We start from the raw sequence: 26,688 nt of genomic DNA, 5'->3' as shown, positions 1-26,688 counted from the left end.
TATAAAAGAGGGGGTTGGGGTGCCTTCATGAGACACAACCTCTATTATTCACTCCCTCTTTTTCCTTGGTGTTGTGGTCGGCCATCTTCTTTCCCTCTCTTCCTCTTTGTGGTGGCCGAAACCCTTCTTTGCTTGGAGCTCTTGTGGTGGCCGGATACTACTTGGAGAAGAAGAAGAAGGAGAGAAAGCTTGCATCCCTTGGAGCTTAGTTGGTGGAAAAAGTTCTTCATCCTTGGATTTTGGTGCTTGGCCAAAACTTGAAGGAAGAAGAAGAAGGTGCTAGGTGGTCATCATCTTGGAAGATCGTTGCCCACACAACGTCCGAGGTTAGAAGAGGAATACGATAAAAGATCAAGAGATCTTTCTAAAAGGTATAACTAGTATTTTTCCTTTCCGCATCATACTAGTTATTTTTGGAAATAATACCAAATACAAGAGACATGTGATTCTAGTATTTAGAATTTATTTTCGATGTTGTGTTCTTTTGTTTTTCATTTTCCTTGTGATTTGATTGTTCTTTTCGGTTGACCTAAAGTTATTTAAGGAAATTAAATATTAGCTTTCCTTAAAAGGCTTTGTCTAGTCGGTGGTGGTTGCTCCCATATCCAAGAAGGTCATGTGCCTCGCCACGTCAGAACTGGAAGCCAATTTTAGAAATTAATATTTAATAGAATTAATAACCTAGGTGATTTGGATCGAAAGTGTTAAGTTCCGCAGGAGATCCAAGTCTAAACCTAAAAGAACAAATAGATTAAACTTTGGATCAAACGTGTTAAGTTCCGCAGGCGATCCAAGTTTAATTTAAAAGAACACATGGTAGCTAGGAAAAGGTTCAGACCTTTGTACAAAATTTTTGTACAGTGGAACCATTAGATTTTCCGAGTAGCAACCAACAATTGGTATCAGAGCTAGGGTTTTGCCTCTGTGTATTTGGTATTAGTTTAATTATGCACATGTCATACATAATTTAGGCAGGTTAATAGTAGGATGTGCTAACTTTGTGGATGCAGGATCCAACTATTATGGCTTTTAGTTATTATGTGTGTGATTGGACCCTTGGACATGTCAAAGGCATTTATATGTGTGTGCATGATTGTATTAAAATACAGCAGGAGCTGTATTTAGTTTTATTAGGATTTTATTTTTTGATCTAGATACATGTACATTCCTTTTATGGAATATAGGATCGATGGATGCAAATTTTTATTTTATGTTCGATCTAGTTTACATGTACATTCCTTCGAGGAATATAGGATCGAAAAATGTAAAATTCTATTTGTGTCGCGGATCAAATCTTGCAAGGCGTGGAACCTTTTAAGGACCAGAGGCGCAGCGGAACAAGGAGCAAGATGGATGCGACAGCAAGACCCGGTGGCGGTGGCCAAATATGGCAGCAGCTTGGGATGGCAACACACGGAGGACAACCATAGATAAAAGCCATAGTAGTTGAAAATTAGATTTTCTATTTATTGCTTTTATATTGTGTTGTGTGTGTATGTTAGTATACATGTTTAGTAGGCTAGCATAGTTAAAATTCCTTATTTATAAATAACTAAGTGGGAGAGGGATTTTAAATTCCACGGTCTCCATTACTGGTTTGTAAGTGATGCAAACAAGCTTGCGCGTTGGCTCTGAATGCCTTCCTCCATATCGGATGAGCTTGTTTGTGGATCACTAGAACAAACTTCCATTTGGGATGACTATAGGAAATTAATTAAGAGCGTGTGATCTTCCCCATCGAAAGGGGCACAATCTTATTAATGGACTTAGTGTCAAGTAATGGTATACACTTAGGCACAACTAATAGTATCCTCCCCATCGGAGTCACTGCTATTATTTGTGTGACCAAAAGATACCAACTATTAATTTTATTTGTCAAAAAGTTAGGTTGACAAGATAATAAAATTAATGGGTTAAAACCCTCCTTTTACAAATGTTGAATTTGTATACATCCACACTATCGTGGCATACAAAATTCACGGTGTTTTGAGGTATTGGTTAATTTAAAATAGTATTGTTTGAGGAATCAATATTATTCTAAATTTAGAGTTCTGACCAAAAGTTATTTGTGATTCTTAGGATGACTTTCAACCCACTGTCCATCATACTACAACTGAATAGACTTGCTGGTCCTAACTACATAGATTGGAAAAGAAACCTGAACATTGTTCTTACTGCTGAAAGCTATAAGTTTGTACTGACTGAGCCTTGTCCTGATGCACCCACTGGTGAATCTACCCAAGAGGAGATTGAATATCATAAGAAATGGGTAAAGGCAGATGAGATGGCGCGGTGTTACATTTTGGCTTCAATGTCAAATGTATTGCAACATCAGCATCAAGATTTACCAATAGCTTATGATATTATGAACAATCTCAAGGAACTCTTTGGTCATCAGGATCGGGCTTCTAGACAAGAAGCCATGAGAAAGATAATGACAGCCACCATGTAAGAGGATACTCCTGTGAGGGATCATATCCTAAAGATGATGGTTTATCTGAACGAAATACAGATCCTTTGAGAAGAAATTGATGGGGAAACCCATATCGATATGATTCTCCAAACACTACCTAGAAGTTTTGAGCAATTTCACTTGAATTACAATATGAACAAAAGGGTATATTCATTGGCGAAACTACTGACAGAACTTCATGCAGCAGAAGGTTTGTTTCGTCACAATTCTCATATTCACTATGCTGAAAATGGTTCTACTTCTAAACCGAAAAGAAAGAAGAAGAAGAAACAAGTTGGTTCAGCAAAGAAAGTGAATAAATCTCATAGTACAGGACCTAAAGGTGGAATGAAGAAGCCGAAGGGCAAGTGCTTCATCTGCAAGCAGTCAGGGCATTGGAAGGCGGACTGTGCTCGTAGGAATCAGAACAACAAAGGTATATCTCATGCTCTAGTTGTTGAAATATGTTTAGCGGTGTTATCTACCAGCACCTGGTGTGTAGATATGGGAGCCACTGATCATGTCTGCAATTCCTTGCAGGGGTTCCAGGAAACCCGACGACTAACTGAAGGAGAGATTACCGTCTACATGGGCAATACTACTAAGGTGGCGGCTGTTGCAGTGGGAGACGTCTACTTATCTTTTAATAGGAATAGAAATTTGATTTTAAGAAATTATCTTTATGTACCCAGTTTTAGAAAGAATTTAATTTCAGTTTCTAAACTGTTTTTGGATGGATATTCAGTTTCTTTTAGTAATGATGTAGTTATTAAGAGAAATGAAGTGATTATCTGTTCTGATGCATTAGTTGGCAATTTGTATACTTTAAATCCAATTACTCCCACAAAACAAAACATGGAAATTTATAACTCATCTTCTAACTCAAATAAGAGAAAAGAACCTTCAGAAATGAACCAAGCATATCTTTGGCATCTAAGGTTTGGTCATATTAACTTAAGTAGGATTCAGAGGCTTATAGCCGATGGACTTCTGGGTTCATTAGAGTTGGAAAATTTTCCGACTTGTGAATCTTGCTTGGAAGGTAAAATGACCAAGAGGCCTTTTAAGGCCAAGGGGTATAGAGCCAAAGAAGTGTTAGAATTGGTTCATTCTGATTTGTGTGGTCCTATGTCTGTCCAGGCAAGAGGTGGTTTTGAATATTTTGTCTCTTTTATAGACGATTATTCAAGATACGGATACATTTACCTAATGTGCCGCAAGTCCGAGTGCTTTGATAAGTTCAAAGAGTACAAGGCTGATTTGGAGAAACGACTAGGTAAAAGTATCAAGACACTACGGTCTGATCGTGATGGCGAATACCTCTTAGGAGAGTTTAGGAATTACTTATCAGAACCCGGGATTCAATCCCAACTGTCCGCACCTGGTACACCCCAACAGAATAGTGTGGCAGAACGAAGGAATAGGACTCTTATGGAAATGGTTAGATCGATGATGAGTTATTCAGAATTACCAAATTCGTTTTGGGGATACGCTCTGGAAACGGCAGTGTACATTCTGAACTTAGTACCTTCTAAATCAGTTTCTTCTACTCCCACAGAATTGTGGAATGGGCGAAAGCCCAGTCTAAGACATATTCGGATTTGGGGTAGTCCAACACATGTGCTGAAACCAGATGCTGATAAGTTAGAATCTCGTACAGAAATTCGCGTGTTTGTGGGGTATTCCAGAGGAACGAAAGGTGGTTTATTTTATAGTCCTAAAGACCAGAAGGTCATTGTTATTACCAATGCCCAGTTTTTAGAAGAAGACTATATAATGGATCACAAGCCAGTAGCAAAGTTGTTTTAAAAGAACTTAGAGAGGACACGTGTACTTCAGTACCAACAGTACAAGATGAAGTACCACAAGAGACTGCAACACGTGTCACACATGATACACAACCATAGACAGTGCCTCGTCGTAGTGGGAGGGTTGTAAGGCAGCCTGAAAGATTCATGTTTTTGGGAGAGTCTTCGGACTTGATCCCGGGTAAACATGAACCTGATCCCCGAACATATGACGAAGCACTCCAAGATATAGATGCAACATCTTGGCAAAAGGCAATGAATTCTAAAATAGAGTCTATGTACTCTAATAAGGTCTGGGAGCTTGTAGAACCACCTGATGGTGTAAAAGCCGTTGGATGCAAGTGGATCTACAAAAGGAAAAGAGGGACAGACGGGAAGGTAGAAACCTTCAAAGCTAGGCTTGTTGCGAAAGGGTACACTCAGAAAGAAGGAATCAACTATGAGGAGACCTTTTCACCAGTAGCCATGCTTAAGTCTATCCGGATACTCTTATCCATTGCTGCTCATATGGATTATGAGATTTGGCAAATGGATGTCAAGACAGCTTTCCTTAATGGAAGTCTTGAAGAGAACATCCATATGAAGCAACCAGAATGGTTTATTGAAAAAGGCAAAGAGCATCTAGTGTGCAAGCTCAATCGGTCCATTTATGGACTAAAGCAAGCTTCAAGGTCTTGGAACATCCGGTTTAATGAAGTAATCCAGTCATATAGATTTATTCAGTGTCCGGATGAGTCTTGTGTATACAAGAAGTGTAACGGAAACGTGGTGGTATTTCTTATATTATACGTAGATGATATTTTGTTAATTGGCAACAATGTCAAGGTATTATCAGATGTAAAGGTATGGTTGTCCAAACAATTTGATATGAAGGACTTAGGAGATTGTGCACACAATCTTGGGATCAAAGTTATAAAGGATCGCAAGAAAAGAATGTTGTGTCTGTCCCAAGCTTCATATATAGATACAATCCTTGCTCGTTTTAGCATGCAGGATTCCAAGAAAGGTTTCTTACCTTTTAGGCATGGAGTAGCTCTATCTAAAGAGATGTCTCCGAAGACATCAAAAGAGATAGAGGACATGAAAACAGTTCCTTATGCTTCGGCTGTAGGAAGCCTAATGTATGCAATGCTATGTACGAGACCTGATATCTGTTTTGCCGTGAGCATGGTTAGCAGATCATATCAGAGTAACCCTGGACAAGGACATTGGACTGCGGTAAAACATATATTAAAGTACCTGAGAAGGACTAGAGATTATATGCTAGTTTACCAAGCAGACGATTTCCTCCCTATGGGTTACACGGATTCAGATTTCCAATCAGATAGGGACAACAGTAAATCTACATCAGGCTATGTGTTTACTTTGGGAGGTGGAGTCATTGCATGGAGGTGTGTTAAGCAGAAATGCGTTTCGGACTCAACCATGAAAGCTGAGTATGTAGCAGCCTCTAAGGCGGCTAAAGAAGCAGTATGGCTCAGGAACTTTCTAATGAACTTAGATGTGATTCTTGGTTTGCCCAAAATCATCACAATTTATTGTGATAATAGCGGTGCAGTTGCAAACTCGAAGGAACCACGAGCCCATAAGGCAAGTAAACATATAGAGCGCAAGTACCACCTAATACGAGATATCGTAAAGCGAGGAGAAATTTTCATCGCCAAGATTGCATCAGCAGATAACCTGGCAGATCCTTTCACTAAGGCCCTTCCAACAAAAGCTTTCGATCGGCATGTGGAGGGAATGAGAATCAGATGTATGGCAGAAGATATGACAACTTAGTCGTTAGTATAAGTGGGAGATTGTTATAGTGTATACTGAAAGCCTAAGCTTTTGTAAACATTTATTTTGAATAAAGAATCACATTTGGTCAAATTGTCTACATTTAGTTATAGTTGTTCAATTAATTTATATTGAAGATAACATAGTATGTGGTGCCACATACAGAAGATGATGTTACAGTACCTTATAAATTATAAACAGTAGCTCACGACCAAAATGGAAAGGAACAAACCATTGGAAGGTCGTAGTGTAATTAGGAATTAGTTTATCTTGACTATATAATTACACTAGTACACTTAGAGTGTATTGAGTAAGACCATTAGAGGTCGTTTCTTTTATACTGACTTTATAAAGGAGCAAAGACCTCAGTTATTATGAAAGTGTGTGCTCTTAATCCTAATATAATAACAAGCACATATATTTGATATTTATTTCTTTAATTTATCAATGGGTGAGATTTAGTTCGATAAATCAATAAGCCCGATAAGTTGGGAAATGATACACTTATAGTGTGTGTTGTTGATTATAGAAGGAAACTGTGTCCTAGAAATCTAGGTTGATAATGTCCCCAAGATGAGCTCATAAGGATTGTCATGTTAAACCCTACAGGTGGACTCAGTCCGACATGACGATAAGGATGAGTGGTACTATTCTTGGATTAAGATATTAATTAAATGAGTTGTCAGTAACTCACTTAATTAGTGGGCATTCGACATCTTAAACATAGGGAAACTAACACACTCATAATAAGAAGGAGCCCAAAAATATAATTTGGGATTGGTGCGGTAGTTCAATAATAGTTCTCTAGTGGAATGAATTATTATTGATAAAATTAAGTTGTGTGTTCAGGGCGAACACGGGATGCTTAATTTTATCAGGAGACCAAAACCAATTCCTCCTCTCTGTCCCTATCTTAGCCTCTTATTTATAGAGTACTATACCCACCTATACCCACCTTCGTACCCATGATGTAAGGGCCGGCCAAGCTAGCTTGTGGTTCAAGCTAGGGTCGGCCAAGCCTTGGTTCATGGGTGGCCGACCCTAGCTTGAACCCAAGCTTAGGTGGCCGGCCCCCATTAAATTAAAAAGAATTTTAATTTTAAAATTTTCTTATGTGAAAGATATAATTTATTGGAGAGATTTAAAATTAAAATATCTCTTTTAAAAGGATCTACAAAAGATTAAAGAAAGATATTAGATCTCTTTCCTTATTTGTAGATTGGAAAGATATTTTATTTTTCTTCTTTATAAATTATTCACATGTATAAAAATTAAAATTATAGAAATTTCTTTTTATCAACCATGAAGGGATTTTAATGGGGAATTTTATTTTTTAAAATTTCTGAAGACAAATAAGGAATTTTAATTGTTGATTGAAATTGTCTTGTTTGCTCTTGTTGATGTGGCCAGCCAAGACATAATTGATTAGGATATTTTATTTAATTTTTCTTAATTAATTGTTGTCAAGGAAAGTTAAGGAAATTTTATTGTAATTAAATTTTCTTATTTACCAAAGCTAAGGAATATAAAAGAGGGGGTTGGGGTGCCTTCATGAGACACAACCTCTATTATTCTCTCCCTCTTTTTCCTTGGTGTTGTGGCCGGCCATCTTCTTTCCCTCTCTTCCTCTTTGTGGTGGGTGAAACCCTTCTTTGCATGGAGCTCTTGTGGTGGCCGGATACTACTTGGAGAAGGAGAGAAAGCTTGCATCCCTTGGAGCTTAGTTAGTGGAAAAAGTTCTTCATCCTTGGATTTTGGTGCTTGGCCGAAACTTGAAGGAAGAAGAAGAAGGTGCTAGGTGGTCCTCATCTTGGAAGATCATTGCCCACACAACGTCCGAGGTTAGAAGAGGAATACGATAGAAGATCAAGAGGTCTTTCTAAAAGGTATAACTAGTATTTTTCCTTTCCGCATCATACTAGTTATTTTTGGAAATAATACCAAATACAAGAGGCATGCGATTCTAGTATTTAGAATTTATTTTCGATGTTGTGTTCTTTTGTTTTTTTTTCCTTGTGATTTGATTGTTCTTTTCGGTTGACCTAAAGTTATTTAAGGAAATTAAATATTAGCTTTCCTTAAAAGGCTTTGTCTAGTCGGTGGTGGTTGCTCCCATATCCAAGAAGGCCATGTGCCTAGCCACGTCAGAACTGGAAGCCAATTTTGGAAATTAATATTTAATAGAATTAATAACCTAGGTGATTTGGATCGAAAGTGTTAAGTTCCGCAGGAGATCCAAGTCTAAACCTAAAAGAACAAATAGATTAAACTTTGGATCAAACGTGATAAGTTCCGCAGGCGATCCAAGTTTAATTTAAAAGAACACATGGTAGCTAGGAAAAGGTTCAGACCTTTGTACAAAATTTTTGTACAGTGGAACTGTAACGCCCTAAAATTCTCAAAACTATTTTAGAATTATTTTATGATTTTTCTGGAATTTTTAGATATTTTTTCGGAATTTTCCGAGTAGCGGAAGTAGCAAAAATAAATATAAACGAAAACGGCCTAAGCGGGAATCGAACCCGAGACCTATGGTTTAAGGGATAATGTTAGTAACCAGTTGAACCCAGCAGGGCCGTGCTGGAAGAAGAGGGAATCAATTATATTTATAATTGATTTTGGGTGAATTAATTAGTAAAAAAATAAATAAGGATTTAAGTGAGAAGTTTTAGATTATTTCTCACCGTAGCTTTTCCTCACCCGAAACCTAAAATCGCCGCCCACTCCTCTTCCTCCTCCTCTCTCGGTGCCCAAACCCAAGGACTCTCGGATCATCTTCCGGCGACGACTCCAACACGAAAGAGGTTCTTCTCCGCGAGAGGAACGCGAGGACGTAAGCGGTTCGTCGAACGGAGCAGTTTTCCGGAAAACCTAGCGGATAGAATCGTAAGAAAACCTTGCGATTGAGGTAAGAAACCCCTCACCTGCAGTATAATTGCTCTCGCTTGTTAGTTTTGGCGTTAGTTCAGTAATTTTACAGTTTTCAGTTTTAGGGTGTGCTTTTAGTGCACACCAAGCATTCGGTAGAATGCCCAGTTCAGAAGGATGCACTAGTAGGCGTCCTAACAGCATGTAAATATATTAGAAACATTTTATTCAGTTATTTATCAGTTATTACAGCTATATGGATCAGATATCCATTGGGTAGGCTCCCACAGTAGCCTCTAGGTTCAGATAACCTAGCTCTAGGTTCAGATAACCTAGAACAGCAAAGTAAAATAAAACAGTATTCAGTATTTTACTTTTATTCAGTTGGCACCTTGGATCGATATCCATGGGTGGACTCCCATCGTCCCTAGGTTCGATAACCTAGTAACCTGCTGGATTCGGAACTTGCAATCCCGGTCTCGTAGGGATGCGCGCAAAGTAAGGCTATCGTTGGGCCCAAAGAGGATGTTTAGTATTTTCATCTATTATTATATATAGTTTTCCAAATATGTAATCGATGATGGAAACACTAACTTAGTTTCAATTTCAGTTGATTATCTCAGTTAAGTTTCATGATTTGAGTTCATGACCAGTTAGATGTATATGCATGACCAGTTCAGTATGTATGCTTAGTTTCAGATATACTATGCTCAGTTTGTTTGTATGCCATGATCGATTCAGACATGTTTGTATGCCATGCCATGTTGCCATTCTCGATTCGGTTTTCAAATAGCATGTTTTGAAACCATACTTGCATCGTTGCATGTTTTGTGAGGTAGATGGTTTCTTACTAAGCTCTTTAGCTTATAGTACTACTTTTCTTATCTGCAGATCAGGTAAAAGAAAAGTGGACTAATGGAGGTTGGAGGACAATGCTATGGAGGTGTGTGTGCAAGGGGTTTGGAATAAAGATCCTAGGGGTCGAAACAACTTAATTCCAGATTTACATTGTTAGTTTGTTTGTGGTTTAAATCCTTAGCTGGTAAATGTTTTAATCAAGTAAAACTATGCACTATTCAGTTTGTTCAGTTTAGGACGCATGTAGGTTAATGTTAGATTGTTTTTCATGTATTTAGAAACTATGTCCGTGAGTTGTGGTACGTTCCAGTGCCTGAAAGTTCTGAAATCAGAAACTCGATTTCGTATCGAGTTGGATCGGTCTGCCGACCGATCCGTTGCAGTATCAGGATCCTGGATCGGTCAGCCGACCGATCCAGAGGCATACAGTATGCTACTGTATGCTATCTGATCGGTCGTCCGACCGATCCAGCACCGAACAGAGAGCATCCAGCGTTTCCAGGTGCCTGGATCGGTCTGCAGACCGATCCAGACACACCTGGATCGGTCTGCAGACCAGCAGGGCACAGAATCATAGCAAGTTTGATCGATCCGTGGATCGATCAGCAGCTAGCTGGGAAGTTAATTCTGAGTTCCTAGCTCAGATGGGAGGTTAAGTATCCTCCTTAGCACATGTACACCAACCAGAAAGGGTCTTGAATCCTTCCTTATAACAGCATGGGTGTATCAGTTGTCAGACTAACCGAGTCAGTTAGTGAAATTTTATTTTACCCAGTTTTCCGTACAGTAGCTTCAGTAGTTAATGTAGCGATCCGGCTCACAGATTAGTACTCAGGAGTTGGGTCGTTACAGGAACCATTAGGTTTTCCGAGTAGCAACCAACATGGGCGACCAAACTAGTTTTGGTGCTTAAGAGGTGCTCGCTGAGGTCATGTCAGTAGAGGTTCGGGTGCTTGGTAGTGGATCAAATCTTATCCCTTTGCCGCTGTGTAGCCATTGCATGGAGATAGAGTTTGCCTCGCTGGGGGCGCTCGAACCGCGCCGCCTCAACAAATGGCTAGTTTCGACCAATGAGTTATAAATAGAGCTCTGGTCTTCTTCATTTAAACAACACTTTTTGTACTCGAAGTTCTCTTCCTATTTTCTTTGTTCCACACTATTAACGTCTTATACAAGTCTTCTCTGCCTCCGACTTGTGTTAAAGAAGAAGTCTTCTAGTTGAACTACATTTACCTTGGATTAGCAACCTCCCCGGTTGCAAACAAGTAAATCATTTGTATCTCATACTTATTTTATGCATTTTAGTTTATTTTATTAAAGTGTTTATGTTAATCAAAGTCATAAGTTTTAAGAAGAGTATATAAATACCCCATGATAATTTTTATGTGATCAGCCAAATCAGAGTTATGTCCTATTATGTTTTGATACCCTGTATCTAAGTGTGCAGGAATTTAGGAGCAAAGGAGGTCGAGCGAAAGATGTCGAGCGAAAGATGTAACTAATAAGAAGGATGACACGGGAGAGAGTCGACGGGCTCGGTACGTTCGAGGGACAAGGCGCAACAGAAGAGTACGCTGGCAGACGAGAAGGAAGCGCGCGGCGGTTCCGAGAGACAAGAAGCTAGAGACGAAGGTTGCTCGCAAAGGCCAGAAAATGAATTCGGGTGATCCCTATTCCGGATAACCGAAATCACCCAAGCGAACGGAACCAGATCGAGGAGAAATCGAACAGCTAACACAAGGTTGACTGCCCGGGGTGCCTAGACCAAGTTCAGGCACCCGGACGGTCCGGGCGCTTGAATCCCATGGGTGCCCCAGGGCGCCCTGGGGTGTCGTATCAACACCGTTTGAGCGCCTGGAACCCTTCCAGACGCCTGGACCAGAAAGTTTATCACAAAGGCACCTGTTGCAATTCGGTATGTGGATAAAATTCTATCTACGTCCAAGCGCCTGAAACCCTTCCAGGCGCCCCGATCAGAGCTATAAATATAATCCTAATCCCAGTAGCTAAATAGAACACTTGTAAACAATTCTCTTTCTATTTGGTTTTGTAACTAAGTGCTTTAACTATTGTAAGAGACTTCTCCGTCCGAAGGAGATTGGATAGTGAGCCTTCAACATCTTGAATTAGCAATCCCCTGATTGTAAACCAATTAAACCTCTCTGTGCCTCTTCTTTCTCTTTTAATTAGTTCCTTTTGTACAAGTGTTATTTTAATCAAGCTATAAAGATCGAGAAATATTTGAGTTTATTTGTGCAAGGCAATTCACTCCCCTCTTACCGGCCATAAGGGACCAACAAGTGGTATCAGCCGAGATCGCTTTAGAAGGACTAACCGCCGATCGAAACACAAGAGATAGTCGGACCAAGCATCTACCCACCTAAGTTCAAGGGAGAGTTCATGATTTGGAAAAGAAAGATGGAGATATTCTTCAAAATGGACTTTGATTTATTACTAATATTGAAATATGATTTTATAGCACCAAAGGTCAAAGAAGAATATTATTGGACCAAGAAAGAGCAAGCTGACTTCGTAGTAAATGGACTGGCTGAATTTCAACTACTGAGCATGCTACCTCCACAAGAAATAAACATAATAGGCGCCTACGAATCTATTAGAGTGTATACTGAAAGTCTAGCTTTTGTAAACATTTATTTTGAAATAAAGAATCACATTGGTCAAAAATGTCTACATTTATATGTTAAGTGTAGTTGTCCAATTAATTTATATTGTAGATAACATAGTATATGGTGTCACACACAGAAGATCATGTTATCGGTTCTTTATAAATTATAAATAGTAGCTCACGACTAAGATGGATAGGAACAAACCATTGGAAAAGTTGTAGTGTAATTTGGTATTAGTTTATCTTAACTATAAAATTACACTAGTACACTCTGAGTGTATTGAGCATGATCATTTAAGGTAAGTTCTTTTTGTGCTGACTTAATAAAAGAACAAGACTTTAGTTATTATGGAAGTGTGTGCTCTTAATCCTAATATAATAACAAGCACATATATTTAGTATTCATTTCTTTAACTTATCAAAGGGTGAGATTTAGCTTGATAAATCAAAAGGCCTGATAAGTTGGGAAATTATATTACTTATAGTGTGTGTTATTGATTATAGAAGGAAACTGTGTCCTAGTAATCTAGGTTGATAATGTCCCCAAGAAGAGCTCATAAGGATTGTCATGTTAAACCCTGCAGATGGACTTAGTCTGACGTGACGATAAGGTTGAGTGGTACTACTGTTGGACTAAGATATTAATTAAAGAGAGTTGTCAGTAACTCATTTAATTAGTGGGCATTCAACATCTTAAACACAGGAAGACTAACACACTCATGAAAAAGTTTTAGCAGTGAAAAAATTCTGTTGTTTATTTCATTAAAATTTCCAAATTGAAGAGAAACGTAATTCATCAATGGATAGTTTTGGAGTTAAAATTGATTATCTCTAAATCAGACGGAAAGTAGTTGATAGGAAAAAATGATGCATATACATTTTTTATTTACAAAATTATACTATATACAAAAAAAACAATGCATTGACCATTTTTAACTCACAAAATTATATTATGTACCTAAAAAATGATCGTATATACTATTTTTTTATTTATAAAATTACATCGTATATATTCACCTTCTATCAAGATAAATAAGTATTAAATTTTTTTTTTTACCTTTTCTTTTCTCTTCCTCCGATAATTTTCCGCTGTTTACTAAATAGAACATAAATATGGTAGGGAATCCAAGAATTATTTGAGCCATCATTGAATTATTTGAGCCATCATTAATAAATGATAGTAAATATTTATTTTTATAACCTTTCGTAAATTAATAAGAATAGTATTTTGATTTTGAAAAAATAAAAAGTAGAAACTAAATTGATATGAATTTTACTGTAAATTTTTAAATTTTCTAGATTTAAATTTTTTTAAAGAACTCCTTATTTTACAATTTAAAGTTATTTTGGGTTATATATTAATTTTATATAAAACTATTATATTGGTCCTAATTTATATTAAAGGTGGCATCAACGGATCGTTTTTAAATCGGGCTTAATTTTTACTGGCCTATTATTTTTAATATATTAAATATATTTTCATATATATTTTCTAAGAAAATAAGAAAGAATAAGTCCACATTATAAAAAATTTGTAGGATCTTCTTCTCTATTGAAAGTTTCAGATTTTATAGATTTTGTCATAGCTCTAACGATGGGGATGAGATCCTCTGGTTCTCTTATCCTGATTTACTTCTAGACCGGGACAAGGGAATTAATGGGAGGCCATGATCTCCACCTATTAATAAGTGGAGGGTCATTGTCCCCCACCAATGCAAAAATTGGACCATGAGTTGGTCCAGCCTTTGCGGACCAGAAGATCCGCCCTCAGATGGAGTCATAAAAGAGTTCCATTTTTAATATTTTAAATTTATTTTTAATTATATATATTATTTTAGAAGATCTAATCTATTCTCTTCAATATCTTTTAATCCTAATCTTCTCTCATTATATTTCTTTTTCGTTGGTGATATTTTCTCTGAAAGAATATGAATTAGAAATTTTTATCAATACAATACAAAATAAAAATACTAGTTTTTTTTTCAAATTTAGCCTCTTAATCTTTGCAACTCCTCTTCTGTGTTGGTGTACTGTGCTCTTGGTTTAATTAAGTTCACATGATGATGCGTATGATAAGTTGAGGATGAGAGCGTGATTTTTTTTCATGAGTGATTTTTTTTTATTGCATTCAAACTTGTGCGTTGGCTCTGAGTGTCTTCCTCCACATCGGATGAGTTTGTTTGCGGATCACTAGATCAAACTTCCTTTATGGATGATTATAGAAAATTATTTAGCTTGTGGGATCTTCTCCATCTGAAGGGGCACAATCCTATTTAATGGACTAAGTATCAAGTAATGATATACACTTAGGCGCATTTAATAGTATCCTCCCAATCGGAGTCACTGCTATTATTTGTGTGACCGAAGAAAAACTAACTATTAATTTTATTTGTCATAAAGTTAGGATGACAATATAATAAAATTAATGGGTAAAACCTCCTCTTATAAATATTTGAATTTGTATACGTCCATACTAATATGGCATACAAAATTCACGGTGTTTTGATGTGTTGGTGAATTTAAATGATATTGTTTGAGGAATCAATATTATTTTAAATTTTAAAGTATTGACCAAATATTTTGTGATTCTTAGGATTTCAAATGACCTTCAATCCTCTTGCTGTTATATTAAAAGAGAACAAATTTACTGGACCCAATTATATTGATTGGAAGAGAAACTTGGACATTGTCTTAACTCTGAAGGCTACAAGTTCATACTTTTTGATATCTGTCCAAGCTTGCCTAATAGTAATTCTAGTGAAGAGGAGATTGAGTGTCATAAGAAATGGGTCAGGGCAGATGAGATGGCGCGGTGTTACATTTTGGCTTCTATGTCAAATGTACTATAACATCAGCATCAGGTCATGCCTACTGCTTATAACATGATGCGCAATCTCAAGGAACTCTTCGGACACCAGAATCGGGCTGCTAGGCAATAGGCTATGAGAAATTTGATGACGACCACCATGACTGACAGGTCGTAAGGGATCATATCCTCAAAATGATGGCTCATTTAAATGAGATAGAAATCCTTGGGGCTGAAATCGATAGGGAAACCCAGATCAATATCATTCTCCAAACATTGCCTAAAAGCTTTGAGCAGTTCCGCTTGAACTACAATATGAACAAAAGGGTTTATTCATTGGCGGAACTTCTGACAGAACTTCAAGCAGCAGAAGGGTTATTTCGTCAAAACTCTCAAATTCATATTGCTGAAAATGTTTCTGTTTCTAAACCAAAAGGAAGAAAGAAGAAAAAGAAACAAGTTGGTTTAGCAAAGAAAGTGAATCGATCTCTAGGGACTGGACCGAAAGCATGTGTGAAGAAGCCAAAGGGCAAGTGCTTCACATGCAAGCAGTCTGGACATTGGAAGGTGGACTATCCTCGTAGAAAGTGTAGGATCAAAAAGAATTTAGATATCTCCACAATAACATGATATTGTCCACTTTGAGCCTAAGCCCTCATGGTTTTGCTCTTGGGCTCTCCCCAAAAGGCCTCATGCCAATGGAGATATCTTTCTCTTATAAACCCATGATTTTTTCCATGTGTTTTCAATATGGGACTATGTTTGCAACCTTGCAACCCCAACAATCCCCCCCTCAAACAAAGGACCATGGGCTTCCCACGTCTGATCCTTGACCCACCAGGTCTTCCTGCCCCTCGGCCTACCCGACCTACTAGGACTTCTTGCCCCTCGGTCTACCCGACCTACTAGGACTTCCTTGCCTAGCCACAACTAGGACTTCCTGCCCCTCGGTCCACCCGACCTACTAGGACTTCCTGCCTGGTGTCTGGTCCTCTTGATCCGAACATAGGAGCCTCCACTTTCTTTGTTCGAGGTCAATATTGTACTCACATGGTTCAATCAGACCATAGCTCTTGTGCACAGTCGGCGGTTAAACCTTCTGGCAGTCCAGGCTCTGATACCAATTGTAGGATCGAAAAGAATTTAGATATCTCCACAATGACATGATATTGTCCACTTTGGGCCTAAGCCCTCATGGTTTTGCTCTTGGGCTCTCCCCAAAAGGCCTCATGCCAATGGAGATATCTTTCTCTTATAAACCCATGATCTTTTCCAAGTGTTTTCAATATGGGACTATGTTTGCAACCTTGCAACCCCAACAGAAAGGAGAACAATAAAGGGGTTCCAGGAAACTCGACAACTACATGAAGGGGAGATTACCATCTACATGGGCAATGCTACGAAAGTGGCGACTGTTGTAGTGGGAGATGTTTACTTGTCTTTTGATAGGAATAAAACATTGATTTTGAGAAATTGTCTTTATGTACCAAGTTTTAGAAAGAATTTAATTTCAGTTTCTAAACTTTTTATGGATGGATATTCTGTTTCTTTTGATGACAAAATAGTTGTCAAGAAAAATAGGGAAGTTATCTGTTCTGGTACATTGGTTGGCAATTTGTATACTCTAAATCCAATAACTCCCACAATGCAACAAATGAAAATTAATAACACATCTTCTAATTCTAATAAGAGAAAGCAACCTTCAGAAATGAATCAAATATATCTTTGGCATCTAAGGCTAGGTCATATTAACTTAAGTAGGATTCAAAGGTTAATAGCTGATGGACCTTTGGGTTCATTAGTGGTGAAAAATTTTCCAACCTGCGAATCTTGTTTGGAAGGAAAAATGACCAAGAGACTTTTAAGGCCAAAGGGTATAGGGCCAAAATGTGTTGGAATTTGTTCATTATGATTTGTGTGGACCTATGACTATCTAGACAAGAGGTGGTTTCGAATATTTTGTCTCTTTTATAGACGACTATTCGAGATATGGGTACATTTACTTGATGTGCTGCAAGTCTGAGTGCTTTGATAAGTTAAAAAAGTACAAGGTTGATGTGGAGAAATGGCATGGTAAAAGTATCAAGACACTACGGTCTGAGCGTGGTGGTGAGTACCTCTTAGGAGAGTTTAGGAGTTACTTATCAGAGGTCGGGATTCAATCCCAACTTTCTGCACCTGGTACACCCCAACAGAATGGTGTGGCAGAACGAAGGAATATGACTCTTATGGAAATGGTTAGATCAATGATGAGTTATTCAAAATTATCAAATTCATTTTGGGGATATGCTCTGGAAACGCCAATGTACATTCTGAACTTGGTACCTTCTAAGTCAGTATCCTCTACTCCCACAGAATTGTGGAATGGGCATAAGCCTAGTCTGAATCATATTCAGATTTGGGGTAGTCCAGCACATGTGCTGAAGGGAGACACTGATAAGTTGGAATCACGGACAGAATATCGCTTGTTTGTAGGTTATCCTAAAGGAACGAAAGACGGTTTATTTTATAGTCCTAAAGATCAGAAGGTCATTGTTAGCACCAATGCCCGATTTTTAGAAAAGGACTATGTAATGAACCACAAGCCCATGAGTAAAATTATTCTTGAAGAAATAAGAGAAGACACGTCTAGGTAATGAACCACTAGATAATGAACCACTACCTTAGTACCAACGGTACAAGATGAGATACCACAAGAAACTGCAATACGTGTCACAAATGATGCACAATTACAAGCAGTACCACGTCGTAGTGGGAGGGTTGTTCGGCAACTTGATAGATTCATGTTATGGGGAGAATCTTCATACTTGATCCCTGGTAAACATGAACCAGATCCCTGCACATATGATGAAACACTCCAAGATAAAGATGCAGCATCTTGGCGCAAAGTACAATGAACTCTAAAAATAAATCTATGTATTCTAATCAGGTCTGAGAGCTTGTAGAACCACCGAATGATGTAAAATCCATTGGATGTAAATGGGTCTACAAAAGAAAAAGAAAGACAGATGGGAAGGTGGAAACCTTCAAAGCAAGGTTTGTTGCAAAAGGGTATACTCAGAAAGCGGGAATCGATTATGAGGAAACCTTTTCTTCGGTAGCCATGCTCAAGTCTATCTGGATTCTTTTATCTATTGTCGCTCATATGAATTATGAGATTTGGCAAATGGATGTCAAGACAGCTTTCCTTAATAGAAGTCTTGAAGAAAACATCCATATGAAACAACCAGAGGGATTCATTGCAAAAGGCAAAGAACATCTTGTATGTAAGATCAATCGATCTATTTATGGACTGAAGCAAGCTTCAAAATCTTAGATCATCCGGTTTAATGAAGTGATCCAGTCTTATGGATTCATTCAGTATCCGGATGAGTCTTATGTATACAAGAAGAGTGACGGAAACGTGGTGGTATTTCTTGTATTATACGTAGATGACATTTTGCTCATTGGCAACAATGTCAAAGTGTTATCAGACGTAAGGGTATGGTTGTCCAAACAGTTTGATATGAAGGACTTGGGAGAATATGGACATATTCTTGGGATCAAAGTAATAAGAGATCGCAAGAAAAGAATGTTGTACTTATCCCAAGTTTTTCATACATCGATACCATCCTAGCTCGTTTTAGCATGCAAAACTCCAAGAAAGGTTTACTACATTTTCGACATGAAGTACCTTTATCTAAAGAGATGTGTCATAAAATATCAAAGGAGATAGAGGACATGAAGACAGTTCCTTATGCTTTGGCTGTAGGAAGCCTAATGTATGCAATGTTATGTACCAGACCGGATATCTGTTTTGACGTGGGCATGGTTAGCAGATGTCAAAGTAATCCAGGACGGGGACATTGGACTGTCGTAAAGCAAATATAAAGTACCTGAGAAGGACTAGATATTTATATGTTGCTTTACCAGGCAGATAATTTACTCCCTGTGGGTTACACAGATTCGGTTTCCAATCAGATAGGGACAACCTTAGGGTATGTGTTTACTTTGGGAGGTGGAGCCATAACATGGAGGAGTGTTAAGCAGAAATGCGTTTCAGATTTCACCATGGAAGCTGAATATGTGGCAACCTCTGAGGCAACCAAAGAACCTATATAGCTCAAAAACTTTTTAATGGACTTAGATGTGATTCCTGGTATGCCCAAAATTATCACAATTTATTGTGATAATAGTGGTGCAGTAGCAAACTCGAAGAAACCACGAGCCCATAAGGCTAGTAAACATATTGAGCGCAAGTACCACCTGATACGAGACATTGTAAAGCGAGGAGAAGTTGTTGTCGCCAAGATTACATCAGAAGATAACCTGGTAGATCCTTTCACTAAGGCCCTTCCAGCGAGAGCTTTTGATAGGCATGTTGAGGGGATGAGAATCAGATGTATGACAGCATATATGGCAACATAGTCTTTTAGTATAAGTGGGAGATTGTTAGGATGTATACTAAAAGCCTAGCTTTTTGTATGAACATTTATTGAATACACATTTATTTTGTAATAAGAATCGCATTGGTCGAATGTCTGCATTTAGTTAAATGCAGTTGTCCATTTAATTTATATTATAGATAACATGGTGTGTAGTGTCACACAGATGATAATGTTATCAATTCCTTATAAATTATAAATAGTAGCTCACAACCAAGATGAATTGGGACAAACCATTGGAATGGTTGTAGTGTAATTTGGTACTAGTTTATCTTGACTATAAAATTACACTAGTACACTATGTGTGTATTGAGCAAGATCATTTGAGGTTGTTTCTTTTATACTGACTGCATAAAAGAACATAACCTCTGTTATTATGAATGTGCGTACTCTTAATCCAGATATAATAACAAGCACATATACTTAGTATTTATTTCTTTAATTTATCAATGGGTGAGATTTATTCGTTAAATTAATAGGCCCGATAAATTGGGAAATAATATTATTTATATGGTGTATTGTTGATTATAGAAGGAAACTGTGTCCTAGTAATCTAGGTTGATAATGTCCCCTTGAGGAGCTCATAAGGATTGATATGTAAACCCTGCAGGTGGACCTAGTCCGGCATGACAATGAAGTTAAGTGGTACTACTCTTGGAGCTAGATATTAGTTAAGTGAGTTGTCAGTAACTCATTTAATTAATGGGCATTCGATATCTTAAACACAGGGGGATTAACACACTCATAATAAGAAGGAGTCCATAATGTAATTTGGGATTGATGCGGTAGTTCAATAATAACTCTTTAGTGGTATGAGTTATTATTGATGAACTTGAGTTGAGTGTTCGGGTCAAACATAGGAAGCTCAAGCTCATCGGGAGACCAAAATCAATTCCTCCTCTCAGTCCCTGTTGTAGCCTCTATAAAGCCTTGTATCCACAAAGTCCACTTCTTACCCAAGTAATGGGTCGGACACATCCTTGCTTGGTGCAAGGGGGTCGGCCAAGCATTAACTCGGAGCACAAGTAGTGGTCGGCCAAGCCTTGCTTGGTGCCCAAGCATGGGGACGGCCATAGCATGATAGAAAAGGAGATTTTATTTAAAATAAAATTTTGATAAAATCTTTCCTTTTTATAGTCATCCACATGGTTTCAAAAGAGAGTTTTAAATTTAAAATATTTCCTTTTATAGCTATCTACAAAGGATTAAAAGAGATATTTTAATTTTGTTAAAATCTTTCCTTATTTGTAGTATTTAAAAGAGAGATTTTAATTTTGATAAAACTTTCTTTTTTTGTAACCATGATTTAAAAGAGAAATTTTAATTTTAATCTTTCCTTTTTTGTAGCCTTCTACATTGTTTAAAAAAGAGAGATTAATTTTATAACTTTCCTTTTGTAGCCATCAAAATAGGAAATTTAAAATAGGGAGATTTTAATTGTTATTAAAATATCTTTTTTTGCCATGAACAATGATTATAAAAGAGAGGTAAAGGATGCCTTATAATATACACATCTCTTAATTCCCTTGCTCCCTTAGGGCCGGCACCTCTTCCTCTTCTTCTCCTTGTGTGGCCGGTTTTCTCTTCTTCTCCTCTTCACCTTGTTTCCTTCCCTAAGGCCGGCGGCACACATCTTCTTCTCTTCCTTTTTTCTTTCTGAGGTCGACACTCATCTCTTCTTGGTGGCCGAAACTTGGAAGAAAAGAAGAAGCACTTGGTGGTCGGTTGTTTGGAGAAGAAGGAGAAGAGAAGGAAGTTTCCTATTTTGGTATTCTTTGGGTGGCTGAAACTTGTAGGCAAAGAAGAAGTGGTTCAGGTGGATTTCATCTTGGTAGATCGTCGCTCACACGACGTCCAAGAGAAGATGAGGAATACAGCAGAAGATCAAGAGGTCTTTGTTTACAAAGAAAGGTATAATTAATTAATTGTTTCCGCTTCAAATTAATTAGTTTGTGTTCTTTGTATCGATCCTGAAATATCAACACAAGAGGCTAGCGATTTCGTGTTTCATTTTTGTATTTCGATTTAGTGTTTTGATCTTGTGCTTCTATTGAAGTCTTTGTAGTTAAACCTAGGGTTACTATAAGAAGTTTAAATATCCAATTTTTTTAAAAGGTTTTGTCTAGGAAGTGGTGGATAATCCCATACCCAGGAAGGTCAAGTGTCTCGCCATATTTAACCTGGAAGCCAATCCTTGAAATAGATATTTAATCAACTTCTGTAACATGGGATGAACTTGGATTAATAATGTTAAGTATCGTTTGCAATCCAAGTTTTAACTACTGAAGAATACATGAGTTGAACTTGAAGTAAAAATGTTAAGTTCCATTTTCAATTCAAGTTTAACTCATGAGGAACACATAGGCTGTTAGAAAAGTTCTGTGCTTGTACAAATTTTTGTACAGGGGAAGCAGAACGGTATTTCGAGTAGCACCCAACAAAATCAACCTTAAATATGAAAACAAATCTAATTACCAAATCATTACCTCTTCTTCTTCAGCGATTGATGGTGGCCTAACTCGAACTAGCTACTATTAGAGTCAGCTACTGGTTGTCGATGGTGCTGTGGCCGAAACTAAATGAAACTGCTAGTCCTCCAAGACAATAACCCTAAATTAGCATCACATGAGGATCATAGATCAATCACTCAAATCACCTACTAGGTTTAGTTGTTTACCTCCAAGGTGACAGTAAGGTAGCTACTGTCAAAAACTTATGGATGGAGCTAGGGAACGGCTTCAATGAATCGGGGAGAGGGCTCGGGTTCTCCTCTTAAGAGATAACCAACTTGCACTAGGGCGGTGGCTTGAGGGTGAGAACAACCACCGGAAGACCTCCAGCGATCGGTGGAGAAGGGTCTCAGTCGGTGATGCACACACGATGTCGGCACGATCGAAATGACGGAGAGATCAGTGATGGCAGCGATCAACCGAGGATGGCACGACATGATCCCACTACACAGAGGGTGATGCGATCGGAAGAGGGGTAGTAGATCCAAGCTAGGGCACGCCTCAGCGATGGATGGCCTCCCCGCGATCGAGAAAATGCTTGATCTAGATCTGCGCTGGAAATAAAGAGAGGAGGTGGTTCTCGTGATCGCTGGCGACGAGCGACGACCTATGATGGTCGGCGGTAGCACAGAGAGGGGAGAAGAGGTGACAGTGGAGAGGATGGAAGGCGACGCCGCAAGGGAGAGGGCTCGGCTTCCCTTGGCCGAAGGTTTTGTATGCGTGGGGGAAGAGGAAGCACGAGGCGTCGGGAGGGTGGCGCCGGTTGGGGAAGCCAAAAAGGGCCGGCGTCACGAGAGGGGAATCGGCGTGGGGGAACCTAGGGCACGGGTAAGGAAGAGAAAAAGAAAAGAAATATTTAAAAAAATTAAACATTTCCTCGTTTAAATATGGTAGTTTAAACAGGCTTTTTCCCGGCTCCAACAGATTCATCCCCTTAAACTCGTCATGTGAGCTCCGAAAAATTCTCAGAAAATTTTTAAAAATTTCAATAAAGTTATTCGCCTATTAGACCTTATTATTTAATTATTATTTTGTTATCATATTTTACAGCCAATCTATGCTGCGATTTGTTGTTGCTGATTAAATCAAACCCTTTTCATTCGCTCCTTCCATCATGCCAGTGTACAAAATCATTCACTTAGAAGGCATTTTGTCTTGACTTCACAAACAATTATATTAGAGCTCTTATGCAGCTTTGCTCAGTCTCCTTCCTTCGGGTGAACTCCTCTGTTTGAATATTAGGAGCAGGATGCAAACAGAGTAATTTCGACGAAGCAAATTGCTATCTGACCAAGTGCTAATATCTGACCTCAACTTTGGGGATCCATCCTCAAGGATACATGTGTAGTCATTATGGTCCAAATTAATGACAATAATGGAAATAATCTCTAATTGATTTCAATCAATTGGGATTTATTATATTTGGCACACAATCAAGATCGACATGAATCAAATAGGAAAAATAATATTTCCAAGTTTATTATATTACTATGTTTATAATTATTATGATTGTATGTCTTATTTAATCTTTCCATTATTATTTTGGACAGTTTAATCTACCTTATCAATCGTTTACCTACTCCACTACTTCAAAATAAGTGTCCTTTGGAAAGGATTTATACTTGTCTTCCAGATTACTCCTTCTTTCGTATCTTTAGTTGCGCATGTTATCCTTGGATACGACCTTACTCTAAGCACAAGTTAAACCCTCGCTCTTTACAATGTGTTTTCCTTGGTTATAGTAATTTGCATCATGAGTACCGTTGCCTCTATATTTCGACCGGTTGGATATATATTTCTTGACATGTTACTTTTGATGAATCTCTATTTCTGTTTGCAATTGCTACCTCATATCCTCCTTCAGATAATCAAGGCAACTATCTAATATCACCAAGCAATATATTAGAAGTCTCATATATTGATTCATCCGGAAATATTGAAAGTACAGGGGGGATGGTCTCTTGGGTCCTGCTCCATCTCCACAAGTTCCTATAGACTCGGCAGCTAGTGGTGATCCATTCTCTAGTTCTGATTCTCATATGTCTGACCACTCATCTCCGAGTAGCTCTAATGATGATATTCCTCGGCAGATGCTTCCTCTAAGCGATATTTATGCACGATGTCAACCGGTTTCCACTCGTTATCCTCTTCCACGTTCTCTCTTTGCTTCTTCAAATTTTGTTAAACCTTCTAGTTTTACACAGGTAGTCAAAGATCCAAATTGGCGTGCTGCGATGGCTACAGAATTTGATGTTTTTCTTCGTAATGCAACCTGGAGCTTAGTCCCTCGTACCCCATCTATGAATATTGTGGGATTTAAATGGGCTTACCGAATTAAGTATCGTGCAGATGGTTCTATTGAACATTATAAAGCTTGCCTTGTTGCTAAAGGCTTTAATCAACAGGCAGGTATTGACTTCAATGATACTTTTAGTCCAATTATCAAAATTACAACTATCATATTGCTACTATTTATAGTTGTAAGCTCCAATTGGCCAATACGCCAATTAGATATTTCTAATGTTTTTCTTCATGGACACCTTGAAGAAACTGTTTATATGGAGCAACCTCCTAGATTCATCCACCCGCAACTTTCAACACATGTGTGTCAACTTTAGAAGTCTATATATGGTCTTCGACAAGCACCTCGTGCATGGTTTCATCGTCTATCTACCTGGCTTCATATTTAGGGATCTTCTGGCTAAAAAACAGACTCTTCCTTATTCTACAAATGTAATAAGGAATTTTCAATATTTGTTCTGATTTACATGGATGATATATTAATAACTGGTAGTGATCAAAACGGCATTACTACTTTACTACATCTTCTCCGTCAAGAGTTTCCTATTCGGGATTTTGGCAATGCTCGTTTTTTTATTGGCATAAAGTTTCTCTCACATTCTGAAGGTTGTCTTCTCTTTTAGAGCAAATACATTACTAGGCTCCTATAACGAGCTAAAATGGATGGTACACGTCATATCTCCACACCAATCATTGAGGGTGGTTTCACTGCACCTTCATCCTCCTCTTCGATGTCTGACCCCAGATCTATCGTAGTATTGTTGGTGCCCTACAATATGTCATAATTACACGACCCGATATTGAGTATGCTCTTACTGAATATCATTGGAAAGGTGTCAAGAGAATTCTTCGATATCTCAAAGGTACTATTCTACATAGTCTTCTTTTATATCGTCAGTCTTCACGAGAGTTGATTGCCTACAGTGATCCAGATTAGGCTGGATCTCCCGAAGATAAACGTTCTACTAGTGGATATGCTATATTTCTTGGACGAAATCTTATTTCCTGACTTTCAAAAAAACAACCTACAGTCTCTCTCTCGAGTACTGAAACTGAATATAAAGCTATTGCTAACATAACGTCAGAAATTATTTGGCTATAATCTCTTCTTTCAGAATTACACTTTTTCCCAACTGCGACGCCTAAAATATGAAATGATAATATTGGAGCAACTTTTCTTACGGCAAATCCTATTTTTCATGCTCGTACCAAGCATGTAGAGATTGATTTTCATTTTGTTCACGAGTGTGTGGTGACTCGATAACTTTCGATTTCTTATATCTCTACGAAAGATCAAATTGTTGATATATTTACTAAGCCATCATCTAGACAACGTTTCACCAAATTAGCACTCAAACTCAATGTTCAGGCACTCTCGTTGAGTTTGTCGGAGGGTAATGACAATAATGGAAATAATCACTAATTGATTTCAATCAATTGAGATTTATTATATTTAGCACACAATCAAGATCGACATGAATCAAATAGGAAAAATAATATTTCCAAGTTTATTATATTACTATGTTTATAATTATTATGATTGTATGATTTATTTAATCTTTCTATTATTTTTGATAATTTATATAAATAAACTTATTGATTTTAATAATAAGATCATTAAAAAAAACTATATTATTTCTTTCCTCTCCCTATTGATTTCAACACAAGTTAGTGAAGCTTGAAATTACGAATGCAGATGAGGAGTAGCACAATCCATCTACCTTGTGTATGAAAAGCTAGAAAAACACCGGTAGGAGGGTTCAGCAGCATTTCGATTTGCGACTGCTGGGGGATGGAAGTGCCATGCCCGGCTTGTAAGAGAGTGAGAGTGAGAGAGAGTGCGGAAGAAAACATTGAGCTGAGGAGGAGGTATGGCTCGGAGAGGAAGAAGTCCTTTAGTTGATCATTCTCCAATTCCTTTCCTTTCCTTCCCTTCGATGCAGCAGCTCTTGAAAACGTAGCATGCAGCTGCTTCACAGCCATTGAAAGACGGCAAAACAGGGCAGTAAGTGCATGCTATGGAGCCGACGTTCATCTCCTTCCCGATCATCAAGCTCGGGAAAATCACAGCCGACCAAGCGCGGAGCAGATGCTCTCAGCTAGTGCTGCAGCACACAACTCCAGACCAGATTCACGCTCGTGTGGATCGGATCACTGCCGAGTTCGAAGTGATGCAGGACTTCGATTGATACTGCTGCTAACAGAGCGCTTGAGGTTTGGTCGTTTGGATCGAACATTGTCTAGCAATCAAAC

General features: G+C 38.1%; 1 pseudogene; it reads right to left on the bottom strand.

Annotated features, from left to right (window-relative positions):
- Positions 1 to 26,418, bottom strand: part of LOC122032862 — a 33,667-nt pseudogene extending 7,249 nt beyond the window's left edge.
- Between the last annotated feature and the right edge of the window lie 270 nt (positions 26,419 to 26,688).

This window comes from Zingiber officinale, chromosome 11A (assembly GCF_018446385.1).
Source record: "Zingiber officinale cultivar Zhangliang chromosome 11A, Zo_v1.1, whole genome shotgun sequence".
Classification (NCBI taxonomy): Eukaryota; Viridiplantae; Streptophyta; class Magnoliopsida; order Zingiberales; family Zingiberaceae; genus Zingiber; species Zingiber officinale.
Note: the sequence above shows the minus strand (reverse complement) of the source record. Positions and strands in the feature narration are given on the sequence as shown.